The sequence below is a fragment of the Onthophagus taurus genome, chromosome 2, assembly GCF_036711975.1.
Source record: "Onthophagus taurus isolate NC chromosome 2, IU_Otau_3.0, whole genome shotgun sequence".
In the NCBI taxonomy this organism is placed as follows: domain Eukaryota; kingdom Metazoa; phylum Arthropoda; class Insecta; order Coleoptera; family Scarabaeidae; genus Onthophagus; species Onthophagus taurus.
The window spans coordinates 4,511,128-4,525,819 of NC_091967.1; the positions used below are offsets into that span (position 1 = coordinate 4,511,128).

Genomic DNA, 14,692 nt, shown 5'->3' on the forward strand with positions numbered 1-14,692 from the left:
GATTAATTTTAAGCAAAGGTTCGATACTATACACGTTCTGCCGCAAACGATATAATCAACCACCGTTTTCCAATAAAATTAAACAAAAAGAGAGTGGATAACACTCTACGTTCACGTCTACCCTCCTAAATTGACCTTCGAACTTCTTCAACTACCAATATCGAGAAAACACTTAAAAAGAAATTCGATTTGAACCAAGAAAATCTTAAATCGAATCATTTTATTGTTTTAGATGTTTGACATCACTTAACAGAATGCTTACATCAAACCCTTTTAAAATCGATTGATTTATTTTTCAAAAATTTTTTCAACCCAATTGAATCGAAAATAAGTATCACAAAAACTAAATGAAATATTTACGTGAAATAGATTACCTTTTATTGACAAAACATCAAAAACTCAATTCAACTTACAGTTTACAAAGTATCTCATAAAATTGGAGCGAAAAAATGGAACCATTACATTTATAAGTGATCGTAATAAAACGGTATATAAGCGAGTTTTGTTCCATTGTATTCAGTCAGTTCGCGAAGGGCAAATTGTGGTAACGTGAGCAACCGATGATACTCGTGGGATTCAAGGAGAATCGCGTGACAACGTAATCCTACTTCTATCATTGCAGTAGATGTTATTCCACATGTGTTCCCCTACTTCAGTCTATTGCACAGAATATTGTCTCTGTAATATTTGAAAATTTGCAACAGTACACTTCCATTTTACACCACTTGTTATCTGAATCTTTTGTTCTCCACTTTCTGTCAGTATGGCTTTGTTATTTTACTTAATTATCCAGTAAATTAACTGCAACGTCTAATAAATCGTAAAGTAACAAATCATGGTGTCAAAGATGTTTTTATCGTACACAATTTGTGGCTCTCGTTGTCTGTCATTTAAAAGTGAGGTTCAATAGCCTTGTTTGATCTGCTTAAGATATTTCTTCTCATCTCTAATACAGCACTACTTTACACCTTGGCGTTTTCTGATGATCAAGTTGTGATTGCGCATGATATTGATGACTTAATTGTTGTATCAATATACAACGTTTTCGTGGTGTAGTCGGTTATCACATCCGCCTAACACGCGGAAGGTCCCCGGTTCAAACCCGGGCGAAAACAATTTTTTTTAAAATTACTTAAATTTAATTAATATTTAAGACATATACAATATGAATTTTATGTTATTTCTCTCACCAGGGCGTACTTACTTCCTTTATTCCACATTATCATCACAATAATCTCGTTTGACAACATAATAATATTGTTAGATGATAGAGGTAACATTCAAACATATTGTTTGAGCTTTATGATCTGAAAAACCGGTGTTAAAAACATTTGTAGTATACTTATTAGAACCTACATTGCTTAAAATGTTATCTATACATTTACTAGTCTCATGTGGGAACAGTAATCATATATGATACACCGAATTCATTTAACATATGTTTAAATCTATGGTTTTATTGTCTCCATCATCTAAAATATTTATATTAAAATCACCTAATATGAAAAATATACACTTATACATAAAAATAAATTTAAGTAGTAAAAATAACCTGCCAAAAAACACATCTACATCACCTAGGAGGTCTTTATAGGGCTACAAAATAGTAAAGCACATTCATAATTTCGGTTTAAGTACCAGTAGTTAGCATAAAATATCAAATATAATCAATAGCAAAACTACCCAATGTCGTAACCTAATCGTATTTAAGGTAAGTGAAATTTTAAATGAAAATTAAAAAAAAACGAATATAGTAGACGCCACGAGAGCTGGCAGTAAATCATCATTTTCCGCTCTTACAAATGCCATACGTAGTTCACAAACCGCTATAGACTAATGTGTGTTGGAAAAAGATAGCATTAGTTTAATATGTCTGCTGTACAATTCAAATGGCCACGTCGAAAAAGTACGTCTGTTCTTCTAAGAGATGTCACTCTATAATTCTAACCTCAAATCGAAACGTCTTGTGAGCGTTGTCATGAATCTGTTAGTGTTTTCACAAGCCGAAAATATTTTCTTTGAAAGGAAAATCATTAAATAATATCTTTGACAATGTTTGACATATAACCTCCATTATTAACATAACCTACATTTAAATGTATGTGGTGAAATAATCTAAGTCGTACGTCCATATCTTGATTCATACCATTTTTAAGCGATCTGTCACTGCCAGCTCTCGTGGTTTCTACTATAATAATGAAATTGAAAATTATAACTTAGCTTAATATTGTAGGTTGCTCAAGTTCTCAGATAAGGAAACTCGGACTCTTCAAAGGAATCAGTAACAATGATTCTTGATTGGATTGGAATAATTCTTCGGAATGGTATACTGGATTAATTGGATCAGTTAATTTTTCTTGTTTATTCTTAAAGGTGATTAATTTTAATTCAAATAATCTTCTTATTAACTTATTAAATAATAAGTTTTCTATTTTTGAGGTTATGTCACAATGGTGAGGTTATGTCACTTTTGCTTTGGTTTTTAAAATGCTCGAGGACAAAATTAGCGTGTGCACCTCCTCACGTTCGAAATCACACTAAATCCACCAAACTCGTTTGTTTATTAGAAGAACGTTTTAAATAACGTTTTCTGATTGGTTAAATTCTACAACTTGAAATTCGCTATTTAAATTTCTCCGGTACTGCCAACTTCGAAATGTCAAATGTCACCGATTAAATTTTATCAAAAATTATTGAAATTTCTATTTTAACAATATTTATGCATGAAATGTTGTAGTTTTATTGCTTTAACTTTGTTTTGCTGATTTCGGAACATTTTCTTTTAGATTTTAACGTCCAGCTTCAAAAATATATTCAAATATTTAATGTACGGATTTTCGTCCAATTCTTCATCAAAACTCCCATATGATGGATGGTTTTCGGTCTTGACATGCCAAGATAATCGTTTTCAATGGTTTCAACCGGACAAACATGAATTACAATAAGAAATTAATGAAAAATGAAATTTGAGGTTATGTCACTGTCAAAATTCTATAAAATTACTTCGTATCGACTTTACATGGATTTAATACAATAAAAAACGTAAACGAAACATAACGAATCAAATTCTTATAATTATTATTCGTAACCTCACCTACGATTATGTAAAACTTCAAAAAAATAATGAATGACTTGGTGATATTATTACAATATTTTGCGAGTTATATGAAATTCCTCGGAAATAGCAAAGACAGCAGTATCTAACAGGATTGCTCCACTCTACACCAATTGTCACAAAAAACAGTCCTGTAAGATTCTACTGTACTTGGATAAATAGTAAATTAAGAGAATGTTGGAATTTAACATTTTCCTTTAATCATCAAACACTTTTCGAATTCCGACGTTTCAAGATTCCATTAACTTAATTTAGTGTACTCTGAATAATTCGCGGGCTTTCAACGCGAAACAGTTCCTAATAAAATTACGAATATTAAAGACGACGAGATTTACACTTTTCAACTTGGAGAAAGCGATCTCTCGGGTAGACGGTGGCGGCATCTTTGTCATTATAATGGCAAGTTTTTATGGCTGCCCGGAAATTGCTACCAACTAAGCGGTCGGGAGGAATAAAAAAAATACGCGTTGGAAGTGAGAGAGTGTTTGGCGAAAAGGAAAAGGGGGCCTCCTAGCCTACAAGAGGTTCGGATGGGGAATTCGTTAGAGCCTCAGGTGTTAAGTTCGGTCGGCGCCTACTATCCCTTAGCAGACGTTTGCGCCATCCCCCGGGAACATTCCGTGAGATCAGAGAGAGGAGGCCGTCTCTTCACTGAAGTAAGACGAACAAGGGGAAGACCGTTTTCACCGCGAGGACGATGCGCCGGGTCTACTTCTACTACTATGGTTGCCTGGTTTTAGACTTTATGGAAGTCCCTTAATCACGGCAGTACACGATATGGGGTGCGTCCGTAAACTTTGCCGCGCTCAAATTGAATAAAAAGTTACGACGGTTCCCTCATAAAAAGCGTAATAAATAAATAAGTAAACGGGGGAGTAACGATACCGGAACTTTCTCGGATACTCTCTGTACGCAAACAACTTTTTTTGCTTTTCTTTATAAAAACATTTATTTTTTACGAAAAGTTTATACAAGTATTTATCGAAGTGTTTCTATTTCCATCTAAATTGGCACTTCAAATCATATTTCTATATTAAAAGGGGGACACACCCTCGCAATAATCTCACCCCAGCTTTTCATAATATTTGCCCTCTATATGCATATGTAGTTTTCGATGTGTTATCAAAGTCTTAGTAAAGTCATCATGGAGATTTACACATAATTACAGATTTAATATTGATTTTTCTTTTCAAGTTTAAAATTTTGTTTGGTATCAAAGGGTATTGGTGTACCGAACTCAGGCTGCCATTCAAATTACTAGGTCGGGTATGAATTACAAAGGAGTTTTTATTTCTAGTACCCAGTTCGGGATTTGATAGCATAGAAACATGGGCGCCGAAATATAAAGTAGATAGCTACGTTGGCAGACATTCCCCAGTTTTATCGACAAATTTGTTAGAAATAGGAGAGGATTTTGTTGCTACATCAACGTGTGTCTCTGTCACAATAAACTTGGTTTATAACTTGTAGGAATGCTATATTCAAAATTGTCTTCAGATTTATATATTTTTGTTTTAACGAAATAAGATTATTTTGACAAAAAGTTTGTTACAAAATCCGAAAAGTACAGGTATAAGTTTTCGTGGTGTAGTCGGTTATCACATCCGCCTAACACGCGGAAGGTCCCCGGTTCAAACCCGGGCGAAAACATTCTTTTTTTTTTTTATTATTACCGTTGGTTTAAAAGAAAATAATTTGGTGGAGGCATCGAATAAATTTGTAAATTTGAGAAATATTTTTACTGTATTTTGTGTTGCATATGCCTAATATCCAGAAAATGTGGGAATCCAAGGTCCGTTGAGTAAACATACTGTATAAGGCCCCGCAAAGGACTGTTTTTTATTTATACAGTGTATTTCACTTAAGAAGCAATACACAAAAATATAAAACATATAAAATAAAATTAAAATATAAAGCGAAATATTAACGTTCGAACTTTCAACTTTTAATTTTGACATATTTGTCAACTTCATAAAAAATCCTTTAAAATGAATCCAAACTCGACATATTTATCTTTAATATTAATGGAAATGCAATCACTTCCGGTTTGAAACGTCAACGTCAATTTTGACGTATTTGTCATCTTCATTAAAAAACCTTTAAAATGAGTCCAAACATGACGTACTTATCTCAAAAAACAAAAAAGTTTGAATAAAAAAACGTTAAACCCGAAGTTAGCAACAATGAAGATAACAATTTAATTATTAAATATTAATACCAACCTTAATTTTAAATTTTTTTTATTGTAGTTTTGTTTTTGTGATAAATTTTAAGACATTCTATAAAAATTAAGAATTTTGTCAAAATGACATTGACATTTCAAACCGGAAGCTGCTTATATCTCGAGTAATATTGGAATTAAACTTATCATGTTTGGGCTCGTTTTAAAGGATTTTTCACGACAATTACAAATATGTCAAAATTGACGTTGCCATTTTTAACCGGAAGTTGACCATAACTTCATTAATATTTAAGATAAATATGTCATGTTTGTACTCATTTTAAAGGATTTTTAATGAAGATTACAAATATGTCAAAATTGAGGTTGACATTTTATATCTGAAGTTAGTTATCATATAATAGACACATGGACAACTTCATGGTGTTCTTTTATGATGTATTCTTTATTAAAAACCATTAAAATGAGTCCAAACATGACGCACTTATCTCAAAAAACAAAAAAGTTTGAATTAAAAAACGTTAAAGAAAACATTTAAACCCGAAGTTAGCAACAATAAAGATAACAATTTAATTATTAAATATTAATACCAACCTTAATCTTTAGTTTTTTTTATTGTATTTTTGTTTTTGTGATAAATTTGAAGACATTTTATAAAAATTAAGAATTTTGTCAAAATGATATTGACATTTCTAACCGGAAGTTGACCATAACTTCATTAATATTTAAGATAAATATGTCATGTTTGTACTCATTTTAAAAGATTTTTAATGAAGATTACAAATATGTCAAAATTAAGGTTGACATTTTATATCTGAAGTTAGTTATCATATAATAGACAAATGGACAACTTCATGGTGTTCTTTTATGATATGTTCTTTATTAAAAAAAACATTAAAATGAGTCCAAACATGACGCACTTATCTCAAAAAACAAAAAAGTTTGAATAAAAAAACGTTTAAACCCGAAGTTAGCAACAATGAAGATAACAATTTAATTATTAAATATTAATACCAACCTTAATTTTTAGTTTTTTTTATTGTATTTTTGTTTCTGTGATAAATTTTAAGACATTCTATAAAAATTAAGAATTTTGTCAAAATGACATTGACATTTCAAACCGGAAGCTGCTTATATCTCGAGTAATATTGGAATTAAACTTATCATGTTTGGGCTCGTTTTAAAGGATTTTTCACGACAATTACAAATATGTCAAAATTGACGTTGCCATTTTTAACCGGAAGTTGACCATAACTTCATTAATATTTAAGATAAATATGTCATGTTTGTACTCATTTTAAAGGATTTTTAATGAAGATTACAAATATGTCAAAATTGAGGTTGACATTTTATATCTGAAGTTAGTTATCATATAATAGACACATGGACAACTTCATGGTGTTCTTTTATGATGTATTCTTTATTAAAAACCATTAAAATGAGTCCAAACATGACGCACTTATCTCAAAAAACAAAAAAGTTTGAATTAAAAAACGTTAAAGAAAACATTTAAACCCGAAGTTAGCAACAATAAAGATAACAATTTAATTATTAAATATTAATACCAACCTTAATCTTTAGTTTTTTTTATTGTATTTTTGTTTTTGTGATAAATTTGAAGACATTTTATAAAAATTAAGAATTTTGTCAAAATGATATTGACATTTCTAACCGGAAGTTGACCATAACTTCATTAATATTTAAGATAAATATGTCATGTTTGTACTCATTTTAAAAGATTTTTAATGAAGATTACAAATATGTCAAAATTAAGGTTGACATTTTATATCTGAAGTTAGTTATCATATAATAGACAAATGGACAACTTCATGGTGTTCTTTTATGATATGTTCTTTATTAAAAAAAACATTAAAATGAGTCCAAACATGACGCACTTATCTCAAAAAACAAAAAAGTTTGAATAAAAAAACGTTTAAACCCGAAGTTAGCAACAATGAAGATAACAATTTAATTATTAAATATTAATACCAACCTTAATTTTTAGTTTTTTTTATTGTATTTTTGTTTCTGTGATAAATTTTAAGACATTTTATAAAAATTAAGAATTTTGTTAAAATGACATTGACATTTCTAACCGGAAGTTGACCATAACTTCATTAATATTTAAGCTAAATATGTCATGTTTGTACTCATTTTAAAGGATTTTTAATGAAGATTACATATATGTCAAAATTGAGGTTGACATTTTATATCTGAAGTTAGTTATCATATAATAGACAAATGGACAACTTCATGATGTTCTTTTATGATGTGTTCTTTATTAAAAAAAACATTAAAATGAGTCCAAACATGACGCATTTATCTCAAAAAACAAAAAAGTTTGAATAAAAAAACGTTTAAACCCGAAGTTAGCAACAATGAAGATAACAATTTAATTATTAAATATTAATACCAACCTTAATTTTTAGTTTTTTTTATTGTATTTTTATTTTTGTGATAAATTTTAAGACATTTTATAAAAATTAAGAATTTTGTCAAAATGACATTGACATTTCTAACCGGAAGTTGACCATAACTTCATTAATATTGAAGATAAATATGTTATGTTTGTACTCATTTTAAAGGATTTTTAATGAAGATTACAAATATGTCAAAATTTAGGTTGACGTTTTATATCTGAAGTTAGTTATCATATAATAGACAAATGCACAACTTCATGGTGTTCTTTTATGATATGTTCTTTATTAAAAGAAACATTAAAATGAGTCCAAACATGACGCATTTATCTCAAAAAACAAGAAAGTTTGAATAAAAAAACGTTTAAACCCGAAGTTAGCAACAATGAAGATAACAATTTAATTATTAAATATTAATACCAACCTTAATTTTTAGTTTTTTTTATTGTATTTTTATTTTTGTGATAAATTTTAAGACATTTTATAAAAATTAAGAATTTTGTCAAAATGACATTGACATTTCTAACCGGAAGTTGACCATAACTTCATTAATATTGAAGATAAATATGTCATGTTTGTACTCATTTTAAAGGATTATTAATGAAGATTACAAATATGTCAAAATTAAGGTTGACATTTTATATCTGAAGTTAGTTATCACATAATAGACAAATGGACAACTTCATGGTGTTCTTTTATGACGTGTTCTTTATTAAAAAAAAACATTAAAATGAGTCCAAACATGATGTTGCTAGATATTACTACGTTGTATATTTTTATTGCACTAAAACTAGAACTAACACTAGACTTAGAACCAGAAAGTTTCGGGTTTAGCCGTGCGTCTTCAGACGCTAGTTTTAATTGTTACTAAGCGTTAAATTGTTGTCTATTTTTACTGAAATAGAACTAACATTAGACCTAGAACAGAAAAGTATCCCAAGTAACACCCTACGACGGTAATCTAAGTAATATCTTATTCTTCATCCCCATCATTTTATTAAATTTAGCATAGTCATGTTCTACTAGTAACTGTTATACAATGTAACTCAAAAAATCTTCTCTCCAAGGCCCTAGAAAACACCAACTTTCCAAAAAGACTAAACAGATCCCTTCAGGTTCCATGTCCTTCTCAAAATACATAACACACAGGGAAGATAAAACCCACAGCCATTTGGACCTGCTCTCCATAATTCTGTCTAATAATCTAGACAGCTCTACACTTTACAGCCATCCCTCACATACGCTTCTCTCGTATGGTCAAACGCATCCATCACCAACCTCAAAAGTATCCAAACATTCCAAAATAAAACCCTCCTTATCATAACAAGTCCAGCCACTACATCAACACCAAATTATATGATAACACACGCACCCAAACCAACCCGCTCATATCAAACATATCCAGCAAATCAACGTACAACACTAACTACATACATTCTTTTCAATGTACCAATCTAGACTGCATGATTGCCATCTCGTTCCCGCTTTCATCATCAGCCCATTTCTGCCCACTGCTGGACATGGGCCTCCTCAAGGCACCTCCAGTCCTCCCTGTTCTAAGCCATTGCGATCCAGTTTGTTGCTATTCTCCTGAGGTCATCTGTCCATAGTGTCGGTGGTTTACCCTATATTTATAGCCATTTTAGTCTTGCAATACGATGATTTCGGATCCGGTCTCTCAGGGACAACCCCAACATGGATCTCTCATTCTGCGTTGTATCACTTGTAGTTTTTTTTACAGATATCTTCGGAAATGATAGTGTTTCAGCCCCGTATGTTAAGACTGGGAGTATACATTAGTTGAAAGCGTTTCATGGTTATTGGGATATCCGTCTTAAATATTATTAAGTTTAATATAAACATTCAAATTTAGACATAAAATTATACTGTCTAATACAATCGTAATAAAGAAAAAAAAAAGAATGAAAAAAGGTCACAACACAAAAGTAGTAAATTCAAGAGAACGTGAAGCGCATATTGCGGTTGTGGTAAAATACGACCATCGACGGAAACGTCTGCCCCTAAAAATAGAGGCGAAAAACCGTTCGCATTAATTTTTGATGGAATTTTCCCTCTTCGGTCTGATCCTACTTTTAGTTAGATATCGCCGACACGCAACGCGCACGTTTCGAGAGCTTATTGAGTTGTGTGTAGAGTACATGGGGGAAGCAGTCAGACATGTCATCATATGGCCGGGAGTTATTACGACATCATCATATCGCCTCGCGTACCTCGCGCTGTCCAAATGTTACCGTCGTTGTTCGACTTGTTACGGCCACGGGAATTAATCGATACGAACGGCTGAATCACTCCTCGTAATGATTCATCGACTACTTCGGTCTATTAGATTGGCAGGACGAATAGTACCTACGTCCCCATAGGGATCAGCGCCAATGCCACCAACGGCGACGTTCCATTCACACGAGGGGTTGTCGCAAACTATATTATATTAACAGACACTAGAATAGTGCGTCATGGCTATAACATGCTACTTGGCCACCTTTCAAGAATTACTCAATTGTAATAAATCAGATAATAAATCGGTTCATAACACATCTAAGTTAGAGCCTCGTTTTTCCACAAACAAAGGAAAGAGTCTTCCATTAAATATTTATACTACATTAGAAAAATCACCTTTTAATTTATACCCACGAGAAAATAATAATCGTGAATAAACGGCAGAAAATTGAAAAAGAAGTGTTGATTTTTGAATATAAAAATTTTTATAATTGAACCGTATCAAAAAGGAAATATCAAAATGTTATGAAAATACTAACAATGGCAAATGTGCAAATGCAAACTGCGATAACGAGGTAGATACGTCAAACAGAGTCCAAACTACGCACGTTGTTTGTTTCATCCACTGCATCAAAGGGTTAGAAACAGCTATTACTACACATATTCGTTTAAAATAAAAAAATCTATACATAGAATTACATTATAGCGAGTAATACAAAGCGAATATTTAATTACAGTTAATGATTAAAAAATAACAACAAATATTGAGTTGTGTGATTATTATAGGTAGTATAAAAGCATACAAACATCGCAATACCCTGCAGAAAAGTAAAAAGAACCCTGTTTAATATTCATACCTTTATTAGTGCAGCTTGGCGAAACCGTAAAGCCATTAGGGTTTCTCAGTAAATTAAGGTGGCTTGTAGCGATTCCAAAAAGTAATAAAAATATTTTTGATACCGTACAACACTTCTTTGAATAAAAATAAAGCAATTCCAAAAATAGGAAAGACATGAAAGATATATAATATAACGTTTTTTTTTTGTTTTTTTCTGTCTTGAGATAATATAATCTTTATACAGGGTGTTTCAGAATTGCACGGTATTATTTTAGGGATACAGCACAAAATAAACAAAAAAGTTGATATAAATATATGTCTCAAATTAATTTATTACCGAGATATTGAAAATGAAAAAAAAATTCCCATTTTGTTGTTGTATTTAAAAGTAAAGTGTAAGTGTAAGTTTTATAGTATTAAGACAGCCATTGATAATTATTGCAGCTTCCACGACGCGATTTCTGAGCTCTTCTTGGGTGCCGATAGACGTAGAGTAAACTCAATACTTCAAAAACTCAATTCTAACGGCAGGTATTCCAACAAGAAGACACTTCAAGAAGCTTTACTAAATCAGTTTTTGACACTCAGGGAATTGTTTAGAATAATTGGTTACCATAGTTACTCATTAGAATGTAGATCCATGTTGCAAGTGGTTTATATAAAGAATATAACGAAGAAAACTTCTAAACTTGCTTTATTTAATTTAATATGCAGTCAGACCGGTTTCGGGGCTAGCCCCATCATCAGTGAAAATATCAGTGGCAGACTAAAATTGTAGAACGAAGATCATCAAAAGAACAGGGGGAGCATGTAAAAGCTTGTATAAGGCTGAAGGCTTTATGGCTTTAAGCCATAAAGCCTTTAGAAGTTTTTTTCGTTATATTCTTTATAGTTACTCATGGCTACTGCTATTTTTATCATTATACAAATTTGAAATAATTAAACTTTAAAGTAATTTTTCTCGAAAATTTCCTTATGTAAGCAATATTAATATTGACTGCACTAGATTCAGAAAAAAATCTTCTTTCATATTCCGTAATAAAAATGGGGGATTGCCATTTGAAAAAAATACCGATGACGTCATAAGTCGCTTAAAAATGGCGGAAGAAATTTAAAATCTACACCAAACAATTGCAAAAAATTTAAATCTTTAGACCCGTTCTTTGATTATATATAATATGGATTGAGCTAACTGAATATATCTACTAACAATAATGTTGCTCAAGGTGAATAGACGCAGATGGAAAGCGATAATGTGAAAGTGTAACAAAGATAGATATATTATATGTCAGTACGCTTCTATATCTATCTCACTTCTATCAGTAAACCCATTATATGGCAGTACGATTCTATGTCTATCTCGGTTCGATCACCTTGCGCAAGCTATCTCTCTCGTTGGCTCAATCCATATTATATATAATCAAAGGACCCGTTTCAGGGATTTTTCCATGAACTGTTTATAATGATATTATCGCCTATATCCGTTACTTTACGGACACACTGTATATACCGCTTACAAAATTATTCAATCTATGTTTAAAAGAGGTCATCATCCTTAAAGATGTCGCGGTTTGTACTCGTATTCAAAAAAGGAGATAAAAGGGATGTTGGTATATTATTTCTCTCGTACCGGTGTTATCAAAAGTGTTTGAGTCTCTGTTGGTAGACTCAAAGACTGTTGGAGATCAAAGTTTTGTAAGAGACCAATTGATATATAATTGATCACTTTACACGAAAATACTGCCCATTTGAAAAAATTAGCAATGGCGTAGACAATATTTTTAAAAAAGGCCTTTTTATTGCAGGTAATGTTAAATTGTAAAGAAACTTTGATCCGCTGTATCTCGTTAAGAAGTCTATCTCTAGAAGTCTGTCAGCGGTTTTTTGAATCACCCTGTATATAGAACTTTAATATATTTAAAAAATAATCTCTCAAGATACCAAACAGTTCAGAGTGTGCATAATCACGCTGTACGATCGCACCAAAATATCAGAACCTCTTTTACAAGAGTGAATAGAGGTCGAAATGCTGTCAACCATTTTGGGCCGTCACTTTATAATAAATTGCCACAAGATATAAAAGATCTTCCAGTGAAACATTTTAACACTAGAATAAAAGACTACTTGCTTAGACGTGCCTTTTATTCCGTAGAAGACTTTGACTTTACATAACTAATTAAGATTTGTTTAGCTTGTGCAAAGACATTGTATTTTAATTTTAATTTTATTACACATATGTGTATGTTATTGTTGTACATTTTGTTTGTATTTTATGTGACTTGTGTAATGAATGTAATATTCTGTGAAACCAATAAATCTGAAACTGAATCTGAACTAGAATCATTCGGGTATAGCTGTATTGAGAGACCTTCGGCGTACGTCTCTTAAGACGGCTAAACCCGAATGATTCTAGTTCTAGGTCTAGTGTGAGTTCTAGTTTTAATTGTTATGCAGCGCATTCGGGTTTAGCCGTGCGTCTTCAGAGTCTTCTAGTTCTAGGTCTAGTGTTAGTTCTAGTTTTACACTAGCAGTATCACTAGAACTAACACAAGACCAAGAACTAGGATCATTCGGGTTTAGCCGTCTGAAGAGACGTGCGGCTAAATCCGAATGTTTCTAGTTCTAGGTCTGCTGTTGGTTCTAGTTTTGTAGTAGCACTATCTAATTGTTATTCAGCATTAGATTGTAGTACCTATATTTTTATTGATTGAAAAGAAGAGCTAACACTAGACCTAGATCCAGAAATATTAGGGTTTAGCCAAAACTTTAAGCAAAACTTTACCTTTGCAAAACTCCCAGGGACAGTGCAAGTGCATAGTAGTTTCGTAACTATGGCTACTGCATTCATATACAGGGTCCGGCAGTGAAAAGGAAAGATTTGAGGTAGGGTTTACAGCGCGCCGCGAAGTGATGGGGAAGAAAGTAGCCGACTTGCCAAGACCTGTATGATTTGCCATTTAGTTTACAATGGAGCGTTGGAGGGGGGGGGGAATCTCACCATTCAATGGTGAGATTTCGTCAAATGGAATCATCGGTCCATACTTTTTTGAGAATGATGCTGAAAATGCCGTTACCGTTAATTCTGTACGACACGTTGCAATTATTCAGAATTTTTTCACACTACAACTTGAAGGCTTTCCAGTAAATGAACACACACTTTTTCAACAAGACGGGGCAACAAGTCACATTGCAAGAATTTCAATGAACGCCGGTTCTAGACAGGAAGTTGTTGCACCTCCGTGACGTCATCCGCCCAATGTAAAAAGATAGGGAGGGGTGCCAACCAAAGGCTTGGGGGGAAAATAGATTGGTAACTAGATCTGGTGTCTTTTCCAATACCAATCTATTTTTTTTTCACCTCAGCCTTAGGTTGGTACCCTTCCCTATCCTTTTACATTGGGTTGATGACGTCATGTGGTGCGGATGTGGTGCTGTGGTGCAACTTCCTGTTAAGAATCGGCGTTTCTATACTACTGCTGTAAATGCTTTGAAACGGGGATATCAGTTGGCCCCCTTGGTCTCCCTACCTAACCGCATGCGACTTCTTTCTTGCAGAGTTATGCAAAACTCTTCAATAGAGGAAATATAACCTATAAATATTTATTATATTTATTATTATCATTTTGTGGTGACAATTTTTGAACACCATAAATCAATATTATAATCTAGAATAGTAATGTAACAAAAACAAATCTAACATTAAATTTTAACGTAGACATAGGATGTAACCGCGGAGTCGTAAAAACGATTTCGTCGTATTCCGGTTCTGTGTAGAATAAAAATCAGGGCTACTGCAAATTGCATCTAACCAGAAGAATCGATTCTTGACTTTACCGGGAACAAAAGAATTAATTATGAATACGACTCGAAGAGGAATTGTTTCTTGGCATATTATTATTAATTTA

The 14,692-nt window shown here is 32.2% G+C and overlaps 1 protein-coding gene, 1 long non-coding RNA gene and 2 other non-coding genes across 4 annotated transcripts in view; 2 read left to right on the forward strand and 2 right to left on the reverse strand.

Annotated features, from left to right (window-relative positions):
• The window catches only part of LOC111423616 (uncharacterized), a 155,039-nt gene that overhangs the window by 75,886 nt on the left and 64,461 nt on the right, over window positions 1-14,692 (reverse strand). The gene's annotated exons all lie outside the window — the stretch shown is intronic.
• Window positions 362-2,202, reverse strand: LOC139428911 (uncharacterized). Its single transcript, XR_011639579.1, has 3 exons — window positions 1,357-2,202; window positions 1,191-1,307; window positions 362-1,131 (listed from the first exon to the last, which is right to left on the reverse strand). It is a non-coding gene; the product is annotated as an uncharacterized lncRNA (long non-coding RNA).
• TRNAV-AAC (transfer RNA valine (anticodon AAC)) lies at window positions 1,042-1,115 on the forward strand. The gene has a single exon. It is a non-coding gene; the product is annotated as a tRNA-Val (tRNA).
• TRNAV-AAC (transfer RNA valine (anticodon AAC)) lies at window positions 4,692-4,765 on the forward strand. The gene has a single exon. It is a non-coding gene; the product is annotated as a tRNA-Val (tRNA).